This window comes from Cygnus olor, chromosome 12 (genome assembly GCF_009769625.2).
Source record: "Cygnus olor isolate bCygOlo1 chromosome 12, bCygOlo1.pri.v2, whole genome shotgun sequence".
Taxonomy (NCBI): domain Eukaryota; kingdom Metazoa; phylum Chordata; class Aves; order Anseriformes; family Anatidae; genus Cygnus; species Cygnus olor.
In genome coordinates, this window is record NC_049180.1 from 5,768,842 (window position 1) to 5,791,015 (window position 22,174).

At 39.0% G+C, this 22,174-nt stretch overlaps 2 long non-coding RNA genes across 4 annotated transcripts; both read left to right on the forward strand.

Annotated features, from left to right (window-relative positions):
• Positions 1-788: 788 nt before the first annotated feature.
• Positions 789-12,515, forward strand: LOC121076781. Of its 3 annotated transcripts, XR_005823705.1 has the most exons (4): positions 789-918; positions 4,739-4,809; positions 10,474-10,577; positions 12,052-12,515. It is a non-coding gene; the product is annotated as an uncharacterized LOC121076781 (long non-coding RNA). The 3 variants fall into 3 exon arrangements; XR_005823703.1 differs by having other exon boundaries at positions 4,729-4,809; positions 10,474-12,515; XR_005823704.1 differs by having other exon boundaries at positions 792-918; positions 10,474-12,515.
• A 7,283-nt stretch (positions 12,516-19,798) lies between these two features.
• LOC121076783 lies at positions 19,799-20,999 on the forward strand. Its single transcript, XR_005823706.1, has 2 exons — positions 19,799-19,885; positions 20,943-20,999. It is a non-coding gene; the product is annotated as an uncharacterized LOC121076783 (long non-coding RNA).
• Positions 21,000-22,174: the final 1,175 nt, after the last annotated feature.

Below are 22,174 nucleotides of genomic sequence, written 5' to 3' on the forward strand. Positions count from 1 at the left end.
GGCTTAATACCACATAGACCAGTGACAGATTATTAACTGAGATACATATGAAGATCGATATAATATAAAGATCAACATGTCCTTGAGTTTAGTGCACATAATTTCATAGGGAAGTGTTTTTTCCCCTCTCCATTTAGCTTGATTATTCAAGAGTTCTTTAACCATTACAACAGAAGCCTTTTCAGAAGAAGAGCATTTTTCTTTCACCCTAGTTGCTATGAGAACATGAATCATCTCTTTAGCACAATAGCAACAACTGTAGTGCTTAAGTGCATCCACTGATTTTTTACTGTTTGTTCTTTGCTCTCAACAAGATAAGCTGTTGTTATTTCTTTCTTCTTGAACAAGCATAACATGATTGCTGAAGCAGTAGGAATAATTGGACCAAATAGTGAGGCAGTTAATGTAAACAGAAAGAATTCATCTCTTTCAAGTACAGTAAATTGTCCTCCAAAAATATGGAAATCTTGTCTATTTCTTGTTGTGCCCTAGAGCAAATTTTGTTGAGTTTGTTGTCACATCATTATTTTCGGACTCTGTGAAATTGCTAATGAGGAACAGGCTGCTTTCATTGGAGCCGTTGTGTGTGTTTAGGGCTGTGATGAGATGTATATGGACCGGGGCTAAATCACAGGCAGAGGGAAGGTTAATGTTCTCCTTGAACTAAACATCTACCACAGGTGGCAGTTCTCTCTAAGATTGTTGCCAGGGAGCCCGGTTGTGTGAGGGTGGGGTTGGCTTCAGCTGCACTGAATTTAGTTTCTGAGTGAGCAATTATAAACTATGTAATGGGGGATGCAAGGTTCTTTTGGGTAGCTGAGGTAGGCATGAATGCTGTCCTGGAGGAAGAGAATGCCAAGAACCCTTTTGCTTGATCCTTAAGACTATGAGCTGTTGCTTTAGATGACCTTGGGAATTGTAAGCGTGTTTTTAAATTTCTTAAATAACCAGTAAAATTAGTTATTCTGTCTGTGAGAGTGAGAATTATTGAGTGTAATCTGTGTATTCCTTTTCAAGCTACTCTTTTGTTTGCTCTGTACTCAGCGTTAAGGGCAGTATTTTCACAGCAATTTCTTTTGGTGAGTAAAATGGCTCCTCCAGAAAAGTCTCCTTGAAGAGCGAGGGCTGGTGGACTTATTTCAGTAGTGCCTTGGGGCTGGCTAATTGTTCTTTACTTTCCTAAAGCCTGCCTTTGAAGCTCAGCTACAAAGATGTTTGTGGAAATCAATGCCGGTTGTAGATGAGAGATAGTGGAGATGAAACTTCTAGATGGGAAAGGACAAGGTGTTGTGAGAAGTTTGTGAAAGCACTTGAATGATTTGAGGCCAGTGGCCCATGCTAGGACTTACGTGCTTAACTTAAAAAGGAGCTTTGGTTCCATACTTGTTTGGCACCTGTGGTTTGCATAATCCATGGTGCCTTTTAAAGATAAGAATAAATGCTAAGTGAATGTGTTTAGACAGGTGAGATGTCTAATGATCATTTGAGACAATTTTCCCAGCAGCACTCTTAGATTTTAATTATTTATGGATCTGTAAGTACATCCTATGCACTGCTGTAGTATGTGGGAATTAGAATGTGGAAAAAAGAAAAGGCTTATAATTCAAGCAGTATTTCTGATGGTGTCAAATTATTATGCCAATAAAACATGTAAAATCTCTTCAAGATCAAACAGACATTTGATGTGGTGATTCTGATTTGGAAGGGAGAAAAAAAGATTGTTATCTGGTACTTCTAGCTCTGAGTAGATGAAAGCAATGGCTCTGACCTTGGCTAAAGTAAATTAATACAACTCCATTGACTGTAGGGAAACAGCATGGATTTATACCAAGTGATGGATCTGTTCTTACTACTTGATGATAAAATCTAGAGATTAGGCTTCTTCATCAATTTTTGTCGGAGAACTAAAGAAAGAAAAGATAATGGGGCTATGAGCAGGGGTATGGTTCAGTATTATTCTGATCTTAAACATCTAATCTCAGGGGAAAGAGGTCTGAATACTTGTCTTGGATCTTCCTTAGGTCTGATGAACCGCTTTAACCATTGTACTTAGCTGTTTGCACCTAGTATTATACTGAACTAAACAAAGATTATAAGCAATTAAAGGAATAGTATTACAATGACTTTTGTTTAGAGTGCCTCATTAATTTGTATTATGGTGTTAATGTAGGGTAATCCGCCAACATTATTCAAACATAAAAATACCTGGGTAATCTGGTAGACCACACTGAGCTTCTTATCGCTGTTTTTGGATACTTTCTGCAAATAACTAGGACCTGGTTAAGCTATATTTAAAATGGCACATTTCCCCATTTTAATAAGTCTTGAGGCTTCTATTGCTTCAACAGCAAGAAAACAGAGGCAATCAATGATTATTAATAGAAATAAAGCCTTACAGGTATACATTCAGAAATTACTACGTGATAGTGAAATTTGGGGGGAATTAACTAGATTTTGATGGTTTAATCATGATTTGTATGAGTTGACCTCAAACATAGAATCATAATGAAATGTATAGACAGTTTAGTGAAATCTGATGTTGTTATGCTTGAGCGATTATTCACCACTACTTACTGTCAGGAGTGTATATGTTTTGTTCTCTGATTTAGTGAAAACTAGGCTTTGGGAACTCAGTATATTGCTTTGAGTGTGGGCCTTGTTACATCTCATGGAAATGAGTGGTAGAACTTGAGCTAGTTTCCAAGGAACTGGGGCTGATCTTGATTGGTCCTCTTTACAAGCAAAGTTCTTGGGGCAGGCCATGCTTTACACAACTATACAGAAATTTTTGTTTGTATCTTGTAGGCAAGGATTGTTTCACAAAGCTGTGACAACCTTTCCTTATGGCACATGAATATCTGACTTCTATAAAACATTTTAAGGAAAATGTGAAATCCTACAATTACTTTGTTTTATAAATATATAGTGACTTCCATTATTTAAGATCTTTTTTAAAAAAAAAAAAAAACTGTTTGAAATTAGCCATTAAGAACATCGTTTCAAGCCTGAGCTTGAATGGAGTGAATATTAACTGCCAGTAATGACCATTTTTTCAGGAATTATGGCTTTAAATCGTGGACATATGAAGTATCTAATATGTAGTTTTTGTATCTGGATCATTAGCAAAACAAGTATCTTCACTTTTATATGTGAAATATTACATGAAATTTTAAATGCAATCTAGGAGTGCTATTCTGTCCCCTCTTGTTTTCAGTTAATGTCTTTGTATTTGAATGCTATTACTCATTATATCCTGAAGTCTGATTTAAAAAAAAAAAAAAACCAACAACAAACACTTTGAGCTCTGCTGAAATATAAGGAATGGTTTTAATGTCAGTGTCTTGGATTGAGACATGATTGCTTCTAGGTCTTCTGTGTCCTTTGTGAAAATTGGAAATTCACTGCTGACACAAAAACAAGTTCCTAAGATAGCAGGGCCCTTGGAGCCTTTGGGATATAGGTTCAAGCTCCACAATAAGGCTGATAGGCTATTTGAACCAGTTTTTCCCTACAAGGTCTGCTTGGCTCCTGAAAATGTTTTGTGCAAGAGCAAAAGGTGGAGAGTGGTACATCTTTACCTCCTGACTCTGCAGTGCCCTTGTGGGTGGGTGCAGGCTCTGGTTTTGTGCAGAGCACAGCATCCAGCCATGTGAGACTGCAAAAGCAGCTTCTTCTGTCCTTCAGAAGCCTAACACATGCTGAGCTCATTGCACATGGTTCTCATTTGATATCCCTGTCTGAGCTGCAGAAGTGCAAAATGTCTTAAAGACTTCATAACAAAAATAAATCTTGCTGATTCTGATCCATTGAAACAAAAATTAACATAAACTCATTATCAGCAGGATCTTAATTTGATTTTTTTTGCCTTCCAACTTTTAAAGAGGTGTTCATCTTTAAAATCCCCACATAACAGAGAACTGATTTTTCCCACCCCTTGTATGCAGCATCATCAAGACATAGACTGTTTCTGGCCATCTGAGTATAATAACGAGGCAGCTGCACAGCTCACTTTGTTTGTACCTATTTGGGCTCAGACCTGTTGCAGTGTCCTCTGGATGAACCTTTCTCATCTCAGACCCTGCAATTTGATGTATGCTCCAAGCATTGGTTAAAGACCAAGTTTCAGCAGTTCATTTACTCTGTGTGAAATTTAGTGGATTTAAATCATCACCTTTTTGGTGAGACATGCCAGTTTGAAGCTCGGAGATCTTGTGGCTTTGTTTTTAAATAATGTCTGGGGTTGGGCTTCAGCCTTTGGCTTTCAGACCTGTCCGTGTGTTGCATAGACTTGCCAAGTAAATCAGTACAATTTATGCTATCATAAACCATTACATGTGGGATTTTTGTGAGAATTGAGTAGGAGAATTGCATGCCTATATGTGTATATGTATGAGCAAAAATTGGACAAAGTGTATTGAATTGTTTGAATTAGTACTGACCTATTTAAATGGCTTTCATGTATGCCTCTGTAGCTTATTTTAGTGTAACTGTCAGAAGGGGATTTTGTCCTACTCCAGATCTCGTGCTAATGTTTGAGTGCATCCTGTGCAATAACCTTCAACTGTAATTAAAGTTCATGTAACAATTCATTTTGTAGTGAAACTAATCCCCACCAAACTGTCTTTAAATCTAATATGAGGTTGCTTTTGCTTTTAAAACTGAAGGTTGGTTTTATCTATATGAAATCTGCTCTAGGTACTTAGTCCTGTTTTTCTGTTTTTCTTGCAGTGTTCGTCAGAATTGTCCCAGATTAGGATTGCTGTTGGCCAGCATGACAACCTGGGACCTCTGCCTGAGAAGTGCATTGAGGTAGGTGAAATCACTAAGAATTTCCACTGACCATGTCACTTTGCATGCAGCAAACGCATTCTTATGCTGAAATAAATGAACTTACAAGATGTTAGCGTGGGATAACTATAGTTTTACTTTGATATAGCCTGGTTTGTAAATTTTTATCCTGCAGACATGCATGCATAACAACTTTAACCATATTATCACTACTGCACAAGCTAGTGTTATAAAAATGCAACTGAAGCTGAACTTAAATATATGTGTAAGTGCAAAGCACTTACCTTCCATAACACAGTTGGGCTTGTATGATAAAGATATATCCTTAATTTAGCTTGAGAAATCACCAGACTCATTGTGTTGATGGTATGACCTAAACTAATCTTCTGTCCAGAGTTTCAAAGATGAAAAAAAATTCAGAAAACTAATCTAGCACAATGTTGATAGTGCGTGATGGCTGAGAGGTTGTAACATTATTTTAAAATATTATAATGTAGCTGATGTGGGATTTTCTGTAATGCAACATCAGTCATCTGTTATTTGCTTCAGACTATATTTACATGGAAGAATAAGACTAAAAAACCCAGTGGGTTTGTTATTAATCAAGGTACGGGTTATCATAAATGGTGGTAATGCTTTTCTTTTTCTATTTTTTTCCTATTACTGGATTTTATGAAATATGTAAGATATTTAGCAACATGAAACATAATGTAACCTGCCATTTTCTTTGATACTGCTTTTCACTTCTCTAAATCAAATGGGAGTGCTGCAAGGTGCCCAGGCCCTTTAATATTGTTATACACAGTAGACTGCATAAACTGAGTAAACTTTAAAGCCGATCATACGCCTACCTTCCATCTACACTCAAACACCAGAACAGAAAATTCTGGAGTAAGCACTGTAAGGGAATACTGGTCTGCTGGTAAAGAAACTATCCTGAGTATCAGTTGGGTTCAATCTCAATTCACTGGTTTAAAAAACCTCCATTTCTTGGAGGGTTTTGGGGTTTGAAGCCTATCCTATGCTCTAGAGTTGCTCTCTGGCAGGTCTTCCTACTGCTGAGGAAGGAATTTGCTACTGAAGAATAGTCTGAAAAGCTACTGGAAGGGCTGAAACCATCTGGCTTTGAAGCAGGAAAAATGTTGAAGTGTTGTCAGTATGGGCATGAGTTAGTTTTCTTGAGTATAATTCTTCTTGCTTTGAGAACCTGGGCTACAATTTCCATTTTCAAAAGATTTCAAAGACTGTTTCCACTTTTTTTGTGCAAAGGGCTTCTTTTGTTGTTATTTACCCTGTATATCCAGCTAAATATTTACGTCTCTGTGATATGTGCTGTATAGAAAAGTTGCAAAAGTTGTTCCAGACATGGGGATTTTATGATACAGCCAGATAAGTGTGGTGTGAGAATGAAAGAAGGAAATTGCAAGAGCTGTAATAAAGAATTGGAGTGGAAGTACAAGTTTTGCTCTGTCTATAGGATATCTTGGACAAGTTTCCAGTACTGACATCTCTACTGTAATCCAAAGCTTGGCCACAATTGATTGCTGTAGTTTCCAGACTCATCCTGTGTTCATCATAGGAAACAAAACTACCAAGTTATTTTAAAGTAATAGCATGGCATCTGCAAGATTCCCAGTTTTTCCAAATAGCATCTTGGGTGAACCACAAGAGATGCATCTTACAGGGCCACAGTCTGCTCCAGCAAGTCTGGAGTAGCTCCACTGACTTGAATGGAAAATTGAAAGGATCCAGGAACTCTGAATCTTTTTCCTTTTAAAGTCTTGGACAGTCGCATTAAAATGGTGAAGGGGGAAAAATAAGTTTATAGTTGATGTGCAGATTGAGGATGTTAGGGAGATGAAAGACTGAAAACCATGTCCATAGCCTGTCTTGCAGGCAGTGTATTTTCCAGAGCTTAAGTGCCTGCTATTAAGAAGTTGTCGTTCAGCAATGGTTACCACAGTATCAACAACTGAAATACCACAGCTGATGTAGGAAATATAATAACTAGTTTTCACAGGAGTTTCAGGGTAGGAAATATATGTGCTGTCTCCAAAGACAGTCTTTCTAATGCCTATTTATATAGCAAGGTTCATCTTTATGCTGTTACTAACTCCAGATGTTACTTCCAGCAGGCCATGGCAAAACAGAATCCAAAGGATAAATGGGAAAGTAGGCAAATGAATTGATAGAAGGCACTTTTGCATAAACAGACTCTTTCTGGAGCAAGATAGGCATATATGAAGTCTTTGTTGTGGCTTTTAACTCAAAATTGGATGCTTTTCTAAATGTTGTGATCTGATGTTTTTAGGCTTTTGTGTGGAGAAATTCAGGTTTGTATTGCCCTAATTCAATATTCATAATGATCGTTCTGACCTTGGATAGTTACCCACTTGTTGTTTTGAGTTGTGTTTTTTTGAGGAGTCATTTTTTTAGTGACTGTGATCAAAGTGAATTAAATCTCAGTCCACCACAACAGTGAAATTATCTGAAAACATTCCACATCTTTGTGTCAAATCAATATTTTTCCATTTAATAGCAACTGATTATTCACTCTTCACACATCAATTTAGTAGCATATGTATTCAAATACTACTTCAAGCAGAATAAAGTTCTTCCTTTCTTGTGCCATCCAGCTTTTGCTTCCAGTGGTGTCTGGAGAAAAGAGTGAATGGGAAAACCACCAAATGTAACTATCAAAATTTCAAACCTTGGAAACTGATGGAGAAGGGGTGTGCTACACAAACTATGACTATGGAGCAGGAGGGTAGTGTTTTTGGGAAGCCTGCCCAAAATAAGTTTTATTCTGTGCTGAATTTCAAGGTTCCTTTTTTACTTGGATCTGTGTGGCTTTGTTTCCTTCTGAAAAGTCAGAAATTCAGTTGTCTGGTGCCCCAGCTTTGTTCTAAGATACTGAAAGTCTGAAAGATTTCCAGGCTACATATGAAGGCTCTATAAATCTACAATTGGACCACTGCAGCTAAGATTAGCCACATATATTACACCTTACCAAAATCTAATACAAACCAATTGTGGTCTAGTGGATAACTTCCATAACTGTAAACATGAAGATTCAAAGGATTCCTGGCTTGTACAGATAAGAGGTTAAAATGCCATTCTGAAGATAACTACAGTAATTAGGTTCAAGTTTTTTGATGTGGCTGGAAGGAGACTTCAGGCTCTCTAACTTCATGTTCTTTCAGAAAGTTTCTAACAATGCTTTCTTCCAAAAGTGTTAGATGTTAAAATTCTCAACAATACTCACAAAATATGGCTCTTATGCTGAGCTTAATTGAATCTGGTTATTTATTATACAACATAAAATGTATTTATTACATGGGACGTGTTCAAGAACGTCTCCATTTACCATATGTTTTCCAAAGTGCTTTACACAGTGCAAATTGAAAAAGATAAATCTGCATAGTGAAACCACCAAGGGTCAGGTAGTCCAACCTGAGTCTTTAGAGCCAACCACAGACTAATTCCTCTCAAGATGCCTCAGATATGTATTGCTTACATTGGAAAAAGGGCAGCCCAAATTCTGCAGTGCTTCCTTCTGCTGTTCTTGTTTATCTCTAACAGTTTGTCAAGTATATTCACCCAGATTTTGCTCACTCATTTGCACATGATTTTCCATTCCCCTCCGCCCCCTTCCTTCCCTGTCAGTTATCATTTGTTATAGTCAGTGCTGTCGTGGCATTGTCCGGTTGTATAAAAAGCACTATCCATTTAATGTCTGCTTATTTTGGCCACAGCATGTGAATGGCAGGGAAACTTGAATGGCATAGTGTTGGCTGAAACCAGGGTCTAGGAAGCACAGGAAAAAGGTTTTGGTGGTGTTTCAGATTCTGCAAAGCTATTTACTGTTCTTGTGATCTTGCAATTCCTGGTGAGTCACCATGAATGTATGGCCTCACTCCATTATGAATCCAAGACTATAAATATTAATAGTTCTTTAAATACCTTTTTGTTCTTCCTTTATCTTGAAGACTAGTTAGGATGAATTTTTGAGTGAAGGGGAAAGAGGTGGTAACTATTTTGCTCTTTTGCAATAAGCTGTCCATAAAATCATACCAAACAGGTCCTGGAGCTTTTTAAAATCTGTCCAGCTTTTTGTGCTGTCTTGCAGTGGGTAACAATTCAAACTTCTGAGGCAGTCTGTTCTAAGGACATTGTGAATGTCTTCCAATGTATTTGCACTTAGTTGTAAAACAGCGAGTCTTCCATATTTAGCAAATCCTTTCTTGTAAACACAAATTTGTCTAGTCAGTTATGTCTGGTTTTACATAAATGCACACGTGACCTGATTATTTCAACAATGCTTAAACTGGGTAGAGGGACAATCATATGCCAGGTCTGCCCTGCCTTCTGTCTCACAATAAGGGTAGTCAGTTCCCAGTGAAACAAATAAGACCTGGGAGATGGACGTCCCAGCTGTGACCACAACAGATAATAAAATCCTTCCCAGGTATTGGTGCATCTTAGGTTAGATTAGCTTAATTAAATCTAAGGACTAAACCTTGCTGAAAGTTTTCTATTAAGTTTTTATTTATGCTTGTACTAAAATCGTTACTTGGGTTGAAAGATGCTTGTTATGTAGTTTAAAAAAAAAAACAAATCTTTGAACACTTGAGATGAATCCAGATGGAAATTTATCTGATATTGTAGCTGAAAATGGCACATTTCTCTGACCTGAAAAATCTTTAAGCTGTAACAGCTATTTTTGGTGAGTTTGATAATGTCTTTTGAATTGGTAAACTTGTTTCCTAAACCAAAGACCAAGATGTTGGTGCCTGGAGTTTAATCATTATCAAGTTTCCTCCTGTAATATTAAATTAAATGTCTGCTCAGTACAGCTTCAGCTGAGCTGCTGACCTTGTGCTGTTGTCAGATGAACTTCAGATTGCAAAATCCATGTTCAGTTTTTGTTTTTCCAAGCCACATGGTAACATCTCAGTGACATGGTAGTAGTTGTTGACTCACAGCTACTGCAGTTTTGAGCAGTGGGGTTCTGGCCTCTGCATAGTGTGGTGAGCCTCTTCCAGTCACTGCTCAGAAAATAATTGTGCATCGAGGCAAAAAGGTCGGTTTTGTCCCTATGACCTGAGTGGGAAAGGCATGTGGCTTTAAGTCATGCTATGCTGCTCAGCAGACATGTAGTTCTTTGTCATGGGGATTCTACTATCAGGAGAGTAACTTAAATTGCCATGGAGAATATTTGCATGTTCAATTTATAGAAACACAGTTTAAGTAATATAATATTTTTACAATAAAACTTGCCTTGGATCAAGCCAAAACTGAAATATACTGCAGTTTAAACAGAGCAGGAATAAGTATCCCACACTGGGTTAATTTAATTTTGCATTCAGATGTTCAGATGAATGATAGAGCAGATGGGACTGTGACCAATTCCTAACAAAGTATAGACAGATGATACTTTTTTAGCATTTATTCTTAAGAGCTGTCAGGAGTGGCTAAGGATAATAGAAGCCCACTTTTACTCTTGTTTCTTAGAGTTGGGGTTACACTTCATATGCAATGCTCCCCTGTAACTTCTCTGCTTACAGTACGGAGTATCAACATTAATTTTACTCACTGCTAAAAAAAGCAGTACTCCTTACTTTCTGATGGGCTTAGGGGAGTAGCATAACTTCAGTCCATGGTTAAAATTCTGCTCTTTTCCAGATCGTAGAATGAATGAACCTGTTGAATGAACCTGTTTAATGAACCTGTTTGGCAGTAGGGCAAGACATATATATAAAAGCTACATCAGCTATTAGGAAAGCTTGGTAAATACTCTAGCACTTATTGATCAAACACTTTTATACAAATGAGCTGTCATTTAAAATGGCTGTAATTTCTTTCTTGAAGATAAAATTAACCATATCCCGGATGTCCCTAATCCTTTTAGTTTTCCTCTCCTGGATTGCCACTAGCAGATAACCAACAGTTCTTTCTACTTCTCAAGTTTCCCAGACTAAATATCCTGAGGCAGCCACATCTGCAGTCCTATCTAATCATGGAATTGAGGGTGGGAATAACAGAACCAAATTAACAAAGAGCCATCATTAGGAAAGCCACTGATGGTCAACCATGATTGAAATTGGACTGGTTTTCAGGCACATGCTAGTATTTCAGAAGCACTGTACCTGGGACTAGTTCTCCTGCTGAAGGCTCACTTTAAATTTGCAAGCATGGAGACACTTTGTAATGCTAACTGGAATAAGGTAGATGATGGCGAAGCCAATTTAGTGAAGTTTACAGCAAGGAAATGATAAACAGAAAACAAAACAGCACCCAGAAAGTTGGATTTCCAGGCAAAACCACTGTCTAGAAGCAGGGGAAACAAAGCAGCAGCTTTTCTGTCACTTTATAAAGTGACAATGGAGAGTAAAGATCAGAAAGTAAAGATAAATCTGTTTTACTGTCTCTCTGGGGAAAGGATGAAAAGCAAGCAAAATGCTGTTGAAATGAATAATGCCTTGAACAGTGGAGTAGCTGATAAATGTTCAAGTTGTATGAACTTGAACAGAATGCAATTGTAAAGTGTTTGTTTTCTAACCTAAACTCAAATTGAAGATAGTAAGGATGTTCATAGTGAAGAGCATTGATGTGTGGGTTTGGAGACTTTAAAGATGGTCTCATTTGAGACCAAACCATTTAATAAATGAGATTCATACTGATTCTTGGTAAAGAGCTGCAGCTAGAGGCGGGTGCAGAACCCTCAGTGCATCTCAACTATGGAAGGGCATTGGTCATCAAATTGCTGAATTTGTTCTGTGTTCTCAGGCCACCAGTGGACTAGTTTCTATTGGACTGTATGGCGAGCAGCAACTGTGTCCTAACAATGCTGACAGACTGCAAAAATATAAGCAAGTGCTAGTTATGCCACTTGGTGTCCACTGCCAGTTAGGGACTTAGCAAAGAAATCTGTGAATCAAGAAATACCGGTCCTTGGACTGTATCTAGTTGACAGACTGAAGGGCCAGCATTTGCTATTCAATCAAAAAAATCCTTGTTTGCTAATACAACATTATAATGATTAAAATGTCAGAATATTTCCGATAGTTGAACACTGAAAGGGGGCTCATTTTGGGTGTCTAATACATATGTGTTTAACATGGCTGTCTGTGCCAGTGGTGCCTCTCTGCTGCTGAAGTAGAGAAGATGAGCTCTAACCTCAGACACTTAGTTTGGGGACTTAAAATTAGGCAGTGCAAATGTGTATTTGGGCCATGGTGTTGAGTTGTAATGTCTGTGCAGAACTAGGTAACCATCTATGTTGATTTCACTTGAGTTTTTAAATGAGAAAATTGATTCAAGCTGAATAAGGACTAGCTGGAGCTGAGAAGAGCTGAGCTGCTCTCTCCCTGGATGGCCTGTGAAGGCTTCCAGCCACATTGGAAGAAGTTCTCTGCAGTGCACGGTCACCTTGAACAGTAACTTCAGTTTAGCCATTCCCTCATCCCCATTTGTATATTGCATCTGCATGAAAGTTGTTTAGAGAAGATGAAGTAACCTCAGTGAACGAATGGGAAGGAACAAGGGAAGCGGAGGTGGAGATCTGCAGGAGGTGGGAAGAAGTCCCCTTGTCCTGGAAGCGGAGTTGCACTGCCAGCATCTCTGTTAAAAGCTCTATTAAATGACAGGCTGCAAGCCATGGAAACACAGTATTGCCTTGTGTTACTGCCCTGCAGAGAGTTGACAAAATGCTATTTCAGTCTTTATTTTTAAATATATAAACGTATTCTACTGGCAACAATTCAGAATTTGAAAGGAATGAAGGTCATGTAGTGCTCTCTAATCCAAATTTTTTTGAACAAATGGCTTCCCTGTTGCTTTTTGCTTCCATCTTCATGCCATAACTAAAGAAAAGAAGCTAAGTCATTAGTATACTCTGCTGGTTTTCAATATTCTTTGTACAAAGTTATGGGGAAAGTAATCAATAAACTTTTTTGTTTCTTGTAGTCTCTGGGTTGTAGTGTGATTGCAGTGGAACTGAGAGCAGAGATCCATCTTTAATGCTGCTTCTTTTCCCAGTAGAGCTTATGAGCCAATACACATTGTTTACTCAAGGGGCCATATGCAGCTAATCTTTATGGAAATAAAAGATGAAAATATTCATATCCAGCAACATTTAGCTAACTTGTTTTTTCCCCATCTAAGTAGGGCAGGTAAACACATCCCTGATACAGAGTAAATCACTTGTTTGAAGGATTTTATTATTTTCCCTATTCTTTTCTGTATGTCTTGAACTAAGAAAAATAAATCCATAAAAAGAATACATTAACCTAGTATAGGTGCATTGAATATCTGCTGCTACATTCTGCACAGTATAATTCTCATCTGATTTACTTCAAAACACTGTGATCCCAGCTGTAGAATAGCAACAAATGCAAACTAAAAATTCTTAGAATTACTGATTTAAAAAGTTCTCTCTTTTTAATAGCATAAAATCAGCTGGGACCAGATGGTGTAGCACAATCTCCATCCACATCCTTCAGCAGGAGAGCATCTGATGGTTTTCAAATTCAACTTTTTAAGTAAAATCCTTAAATGCCAGGTAAAGGCCAGAGCCTTAGGTAAAAGGTTCCGGAACCAGAAAATCTCAGGTGGTCGTCAAATGGAGCAAAACCAATTTGTCTTTGGGATCTGGAATATTACATGGTTGCTTACCCCACATTGCCCTCTTGCACAAAGGAAAAGGTGACTTTATTTTTGTAGTACTGGGGGACTTCCCACATGTGAGCCAAAAACAAGTGCTATTTCTGGAAGCAATGACTAAATATTTACCGAGTCAATAGTATGTGACATGTTTGCAGTCTTGGTGTCCGTAAATGGTGAGGATGTTCTGAAGGAGCTACTTGTGGTTTTTTAAAACAACAAGGCACCACCTTTGGACTGAATGAGCACAAGGTGATTTACTTGACTGTAAGAGGAAAGATAAGTCAGGATAAGTTTCTGTAAAAACATTAGATTTCCGAAGGACAAGCACTGATAAATTAATGACCGCGGTGAAGTCTTCTGGACTCAAGAGCTTGTAGGCTTGGAAGTAGAGGAAGCATGGAATTTGTCCCAATCTCTGGACCATGTATCCCAAAAACATGAGGATGGGCTACAGATCTCTGGAGCTATGACCCTTGTCTTACAGGATTCCCTGCATATTTCCATAACCTCTTCATTTTAGGGTAGCGTGCTTTTATTGGGTAAGACAAAAAAAAAAATAGTCTTATTACAGCAAGTCAAATGTCTGCAAGGAAAGTTCAAAAAGAAATGGAAAACAAAGCCCCTAGGCAAATGGCTGAGACAACTGCCATAGAGGTGACTTTATAAATAAACCAGGAACAGCTGAACCTCACCCTCCTCACAGAGGGCCCCCAGACAAGTCCTCCTTTGCCCTGTGGACTGCTGCTCCACCATCACTTTTAGGCAACAGCTGCTGAGTGGGATGGCTTTCCTTTCATCCCTACTGCCTTCTTTCTGTGCCTGGCTGCAGGTTCCTGTTGCCTCACCCAGGCCAGTGTTACGGTTGGTTCACTGAAATGGTTAATCCAGCAGTAATACTAAAAGATAAGCCTGCAGCTGACTTGTTACTGACATTGCTCACCCTGAAGCCTTCCCATGCCATGGGGGTAAAGAGGAAATCTAGCCCCAGGTGATGGGGCATCTCATCCAGAGGGAAATGCCACTGATATGGGTGGCAAGTGTTCATGGACCCATCTCCTAGGGTGAACGCTAACTCAGCTTCTCTGCAGGTGCGTGCCCTAAAAGACATTAAAAGGGTGGTGAGAACGCTGCTCTGCCAGGCTAACTGGGAATGTAGTAGGTGTGAGAAGATGTGCAGCTCGGTTTGTTCCAGTCTGGTGGAGTTACTTGGCATCTGATCCAGCCTCTTCAGAGTGAAGTGGTTCACTCTCACTTGCAAATGACTGCATAAATAGAAAATAACAAAAGGCACAAAATTGGACTTTGCTGGGTAATGAGGAGGGTGGAGAGAATCCTGCCTGTAATGCTGTGGAAGAGAGTCTTGCTTTTTTTGCCTTTATCAGATGAATGACCATGAAATGTGTACTAATCTATCAGAAGGGTAGGAAATAGGTAAGTGGTTTTAAGACCTCATTTGTTTAATGAAGTAAAATGCAGAGGAAAGACAATCCGTGTAGATATACCCCCTTGGTCATTTATCATTGCAAGCACTCATAACAACCACGCCAAATTCAAGCTTCAGGTTATTCACTAATAGCCATAGGCAAATGAAATTAGCATACTGGTGAATAAATTAATCCTGGTCCAAGAGCAAACTTGTGTATTCCTGTGAAGCACTGAAGTGCAGTGCAAAAGTGTTTTTTTATTCCACAGGGTGTGGATAACACCAGAGATACTCTGGCCATGTAGAGTAAGCAGAACGTCATCCAGATAATACCAGTAGGCTGGGAAAGGCAGGAGAGTGTTGGGTTGGAAATGACAAGGAAGATGCTCAACAGCATTCCTCTTAATGTACTCAGCAACTGTTTGTATCTAATATGCAGCAAAGTAACTTTGCCTTACCTGAAATATAAAAGACCAACAACAAACAGAAAATGCACTTCACCTTAGAATGAAGACACTATGGAAATAAGCAGATAATTCCCTAAACTGCCTATTTCTTGTCTTTCCTGTTGAAAGCATTGGAGACTTGACTTTTATCTGTAGATAACCAATGATTTCAAATGTCTGGTGCATGTGGGCAAGGGATGAGTCTCACTACAGTTGTTTTTTCACTTGTCTTTCCGAGAAGCAGTCCTGAAAAAAGTAGGGGGATTTTTTACATGAGAAATGCTGTGTAGTATCACTATAGTTTCCCATTATAATGCTTAAATTGTAGTGAGGGTTTAAAAAAAAAAAAGGCATCATGCCTCCCCAAAAGTTCTCAGATAGCAGCATCTAATGGGTAAAAGATTAGGAAGGGGGAAAAGAGAGGGATAAAGCAATGAGCTGATGATGCGGTTAACCCTTGCAAGTACCTCTTGAAGATAATATTATTCAGAAATTGTTATGAATATTTGTGGATGTAAAAAAAAAAAAATAAAATCCTACCACCATATCCTTTCTGTTGGGAAACTTGTTAGGTGTTTGCCAACAGGTGAGGTAAGGCAAGGTGTAATCGACAGCTGTAATTCTTCAACCAGTCACAGTGACGTTACTCCCTGCCTACATCTGGTGTTCCCAACTTCAAAGGCTCTTACTGCTGCTTGTCGATGGCACTGGTCCCTGCTGGCACCTTTGCTGCAGGGGGAAGGACTAAGAAGCATAGATGTAAGGGGCAGGCGTCTTCGTCTTACTAGCTACTGGTTCAAGAGAGCAAAAAAGCTTTGCTGGCCTTCCATTTCTTCCTTTTTTTGCCAATACTGTGTATCTGGTTGGTAATTTTTTCCCTCTAGAAAACAAAGAAGAGTGAAGTCAAAGATTCCTAGACCAGATGACTCTGGTATGACCTTGTGCATAATCGGTCTAGTTTGACTTCTTTTCTAGCTACCAAATATCCAGAAAAATACTGCTCCAATCAATTATGGACCATGAAATGTTGCTTTGCTATTACATTGAATAAAAAGAGTCCCCTGAACAAAAAGGGACTGGTGCAGCACCCTTCTGGTACAGGAGAGATTATCTATATTGTACAGGGCTCTGAGAAAATTTGATACACAGGATAGGTATGAGGATTGAAAAGATAGGACACTGGAATTTTATTTATCCTTGCCCCACAATATTTTCTTACTGGTTTTGCCGCCTCTTTAAGATCACTTCTAATTGGAGATAACTCGAATTTTTCATTTTGTCGGGCGTGTGGTGACAGGTCTGCTGTAAAAACAAACATTCCCCGTGCAGCGCAGTCCATCACTGTAAGCCACTCAGCGCTCTTGTTGCAGTGATATAAATGGATCTTCGTGCAATGAGATAGTGATTAATAGCAGGTAGAGCACAGTGCGCAAAGATGTGGTACTGTATTCCTTCCCCCCCAACAGTTGTCATTTAATGCACTTTGTCAGGAGCAGTTTTATATAATAGACATGGGAAGATCCATAAAAGTAACATCTGAGACTGCAGTAGGGCAAGTATTGATTTATTTGTTACAATAAAATTTTTGTCATTACTATGCAATTGCTCTATCTCTGGAAGAATTGATATATGTTTTTGGAAGCTACAACCCACTGTGAAAACTTTTTTTTTTGTCTTCCATAATTTCCTGTAACTCTTCTAAAGAACCATTATTCCTTATTACATAGGCCTGGCATGCCACCTATTTAGATAAATGCCTGAACAAGTGTGCAGTAAATATTCACAGCAGCTCATGTTTCAACTATATATGCCACTAATTAGATAATTTAGTGGCTCAAATAAGTAAATACAAAAGTAGAAGTAGACCTGAGAAAACAGTGGAGTAAAATGTTCAGTCATTGTCATTCTGTGGACCAGGATACCAATTTTTATTCTGTTTCAAGTGACTAGTACACTGTAAATGTGAGAAATAAGGAGAAAAATGGGAAAAAATCCACTACTTTACACTGTTATACAGGTGAAATAACAAAGGATCAGGGAAAGTTCTTAGTATTGACTCCTTTATGTTACATCTGTTTATCCAGATGTTTTTGGCCTCTTTCTTGCCAATAGCTCAGGGAACATCCCATATTGAGTGTACCCAGAACTTCAATATCTGGAGCCCTTTGTTTGAAGATCTCAAAGCCCTTGTTGAAGGGGAGCAGCAGCATCTTCTCATTTGCCAGAGAAAAATCAGCATGTGACTCCCACAAGGTCATGTCAGAAAGCCCCCACTCAAATAAGCTGCTGTTTTTTGTTGTTTTTTTTTGCCGTTGTTTGCCTTTTAAGGTAGATAATGCAGTGCTTAGAAGTGTTAGTAGGAGTCAGGGCCTCACTGTGCCAGGGAATCCCATATGTGAACTCAAGTGCTGTGGAACTGATACAAGAAATCTGGCAAATGCTTTTTCCATATCAAACTATTTTTTTTCAGAATTTTCCAGCCTGTTGACAAGTTTACAGTTTTCATTGCAATTTCCTTACTTTGTCAGCTCTGTCAAATCTTTAAATTAGATTTTCCCTCGATGAAACACACAGATCCTGAAATTGTTAAGCAATTGTATTAGGCAGGATTGAGACAACAAATGCAAGGAACATCAGCACCAGCTGTAGGGACCAGCAGTAGTAGTACCTGAGTGAAGGCACCATAGACCATCAGGTTGGTGCAATTCAGTCTTGGTCATTGTGTGAACACTGTCTGATACAGCAGATTATCATCATTTATATTTGTTGCTTTTATTGTTATTGCTGATCCTAGTAAAGTACACTTTTGCTCATGCAAAATCATTTTCACAAGCAACTTTAACATAAATCGTAAGGCTCCAAGCTTCCCTTTCAGGTAACCCGTTTATTCAGGGCAAAAGGTTCATGTACTAAGGTCTCTCAGCCTGGTAGTCACTGAAAGTTTTGATTCTAAAAGCATGATTCACGTTGCTCAGTGTAAGCACTGGGATTAGGGGATGAGCTTGTGTGAGGGGTTGAGAGCACTGGAGTTAGACTGGGAGAAGCTCCGATGGTGAGTGGCAAAAATGTGGTGAGGGCCAGCTTCAGCTGGTAGGAGATGAAGTAGTTGAGGTGCCGTGATGAGCCCGTGATGAGCAGATCTTGCCATGTCCTAATCTGTGGAGGAGCTCTTCCTGGAAGATCCTCAAGCAGGGCTAGTACAAATGGGGTTCTTTAAGGACAATGTTACAGGCTTGACTCTGTCTTTTATCATCTTAAGGGCTTTAAGGTGGTTTCAACATTGATTTTCATGTCTGAGCTTTTCCATGCTGGATTCTCATTATTGCTCAGATAACACAATCTACAAATATTTGTGGTTACCAATTAGCTGATAAAAAATATGAGGATTGCGTGACTTGGTAGTTAGGCCCATCTGAGGATATTCAGTATCATCTAAGGTTAGTATCCAACAACAGCCAAATGAACACTCAAGAGGTCAATAAACTGCAAATAAGATTTATAGACTGTTTTTCCAGAATCAAACTGCTTGAAAAGAACTTTTCTTCACATTTTACATAGACTTGGTAGCACTTCGTTGTCATTTGTAAATTGATCAAACCCGAATCATTTACCAGTCCATAATGTCCGTATTGGTGCTGCCTGATATCAACACAAAAATATGTAATAAATAAAAGATACTATTTTGGCTTTAATTTATGGTATCCAAGGAATATACTATTTTCCAGTAGTGAGATAATTTCCAGCTATTCAGAGCTAAGCAGAAATATCATACCACATCACTAAACATCCGTGGTTTATACAAAAATATAGATTTCCTTTAAGTGCTTTACTTAAGTCTTTGGTAAGTCATATTTATGTTATTATTGTTTATGTTCCGAGAAGTCAGTAGGAGGACAGCATTGTTGCAGTTTATGTGGTTTCATGATTCACACTTGACGAGGTAGCTATCAAATGAGGGGAAAGGAACCACTGACAAGTTTATAGCCGTGCTGTACCATAGGACACACGGAAGAACACAACAGTGCAGCCAGGTTGCTGCGGTTTCTGAATCAGTATTTTATTTTCCCAAACAAGTTTTTGTTTTCATCTGCTAACATCAGCCCACCCAGAAAGGCATAATTTTCACCTGAAATTTGATTTTGCCATTGCTAGAATATACTAATCTGGTTAAATATGAGCACCTCACAGCTGATAACACTTGGAATTTGCAAGGTTCAATGTTTTGCAGAGACTTCAGTTGAATTCTGAGTGCGACCAGTCCTAAACTGAAGTGCAAGCAGAAGAAAAAGAGACCATAAAGAGTAATGATTGTGAACGGAGCAAGCAGCAAGTGTCGGGTTCTTATGATGATGTAATTGGGCAGACCCAGATTAGGAAGGTTTTGTCTCTGACCATCCTGATGCAGATTTTTTCCTTGTGATGTCATGAGTTTATTGTATTGTTACGTTGTCAGCTTTGCCCGAATTTCCAGAATGTACTTACCAATCCCAAGAGGGAACAGCAAAACTGATGCAGTGGATGTGGTCAGGACAGACAGATGACAGTGGCACAGCAACAATCTGTGTGTGCAGGGAGTTTTTATATCAAAATTGTTTCTGCCTTTTGGAACTGCTTTTATTTGTTACCTATCTGCTAAAAGTAGCTGTAGGAAAACAGGCTGGTACCTTGTTTAAGGCACCAAGGTGTAGGTATATTTGTCATTTCATGAGACTGATAGGTCAAGGCAAAGATACCAGTAAACTAACTTTAATCAGATGAGGTCTGAAGTGCTCTGAAGCTTCATTTCTACCAGATTTACTGAGTTTGGAATCAACCTCCATTAAAATTTTCAAGCAGTTCAGGTTAGAGTGTATAATAATGCTGGTAGATGGAGCTGGGACTTGTTTCTGAGCCAGTGAGCCATCAGGAAAGTGCACTGCAGAAAGAAGATCCCTTGTCCCGTGTTTCCCTGCACAACAAAAAAACAAGATAAGGAGGATGACAATAAAAAAGGCAGGGCTAGGTCCTGGACTGTTTTGCCTCCCTGTCCAACTTAAGGCTTTCAGGTAATACACACCAACAGGAAAGGCAGAGGGATTAAATGCTAGCCTTATGCTGAGCTACAGGAAAGGAAGGAAGAGTGTTTGCTTGTCTGTCTTCGATTGTTACTTCTGAGAGAGGCAGGCAGGGTCATTCAGCCCTCCTTTGCTCGACCAAAACCTGAAGGGATGTGAAAGCAAGCCAGTTCTTGAAAATGTCTTCCTTTTGGCTCTTTCCAACACGATTCAATGTGTTTATTATTGTTTGGATGCTTAGGGATCACTGAGTAGGGAGTTTTATCTCAGACCGAGTTCACAGGGCTTGGACTCTGCTCTCTGAAGTTGGTGTCAGAAGCACTGTGCAGAGCTGAAGTGAACCATGATCATTTCAATATTTTTCAGCTTTCCTATCTGATATCTCCCTCCAAGTCTTCAAGGATTTTTCTTCCACTCCTTATAGAGCAAAACTTAAATACATATTTTTCTAAGAGATTGCTGTCTGATTTTTCCTTAAGTTAAACCATGTGTTTTGTTGGAAACTTTAGATGTTTATCTGTTTTTTAAGTTTTTTTTCCCTTTATACTTTTACCCTCTCCTTAGGGAACAACAAAGCAAAACACAAAAGTCTCATCCAGACAACGTTAGAAGGACAAGAGATAAAACAGGGCTATATTTGCTCACAGAAATGTTTAAGACTCCTGCTTGCAAAGCTCTGTATTTTTGTGGATGAAGACCAGTGAATGCAGAGCCTTGCATGTTGGCTCCATGGGGAACACTACGGTGAAGCTGCTTCTTGTTCCTCTAGGAAAGTGGACAAAGTCGATGTAGACAGCAGCAGAAGTACTTGCCTTCTGTAAAATAATTAAAATCTCTTAATAGGATGCTTGTTTTTCTAGTGCTGGAAATAAAGGGCCCTGTTTGTGTTCTTGATAGCTGTGAATTTGGCACCTCCAAGAGGGCTATGAGATTTCTATTTTTATTAACTGGGTACATTATTAGAAAAAAGAGAACACAGTATGCAACAGACCAAGAACAGAGAACAGATATCTTCAGACTGAATTTCTCATATTGCCAGACACAAATTTTATGCTGCTGCATAACCATTCAGGGACCATGCTCCCCTGGGAGAAAAGTGCTAGGTCTCCGCTGGTGGAAAGGATTTCCCCCTATAGAAAGGCATTTCCAAATAAAAAATGAAATCCTCTCCATGTCTCACTGATGTGGGTCAGAAGGAAATCTGCAATCATAAACGAGTCCTATCTTCTGCTGTTCCGTGTCATCTAAAGTTCCTTATGCTCTAAAAGCAACCGTGCAGTTCTGTCTATTAGCCTAAGGCTCATCCAGGAATCCTAAATCATGGTAGGTGATAAACATAAATTTCTGCATATTTGTGAGTGGCTGTCCCATCTTTTTTTTTGTGTGCTTCAAGATTAAACAACTCTCCTTCCCCACCACAGACATCTTGGCTTTTAAGAAAATTCTTCATTACAGAAAAACGCTATTTTCTTCAGTATCTTTGGCCTTTTTGAACATTGCTGTCAGGGGAAGCAGCACAGACTGGAGAGTGGGGGAGGCAAGAAGGCTAGGGCATTCTGATGGGAGATGATCTTAAAGCAGCAGAAGTCCTTGTTAGATTGGGCTCTGGGGTCACTCGTGCAGAAAACTGGCCCCCAAACCCCCAGGGTCCGGAGGGATCGCTGAAATAGAAGCTCTCAGGCTTCCAGGCTCCGAGCATGCCTGAACGCCCCTGGCTCATGGGACTGCTGTTTTGTTGTGGCGTTTAAATGTGCTGTAAAAGCTGTGGTGAATCTCTCTGGAGTGTTGTAGGTGGA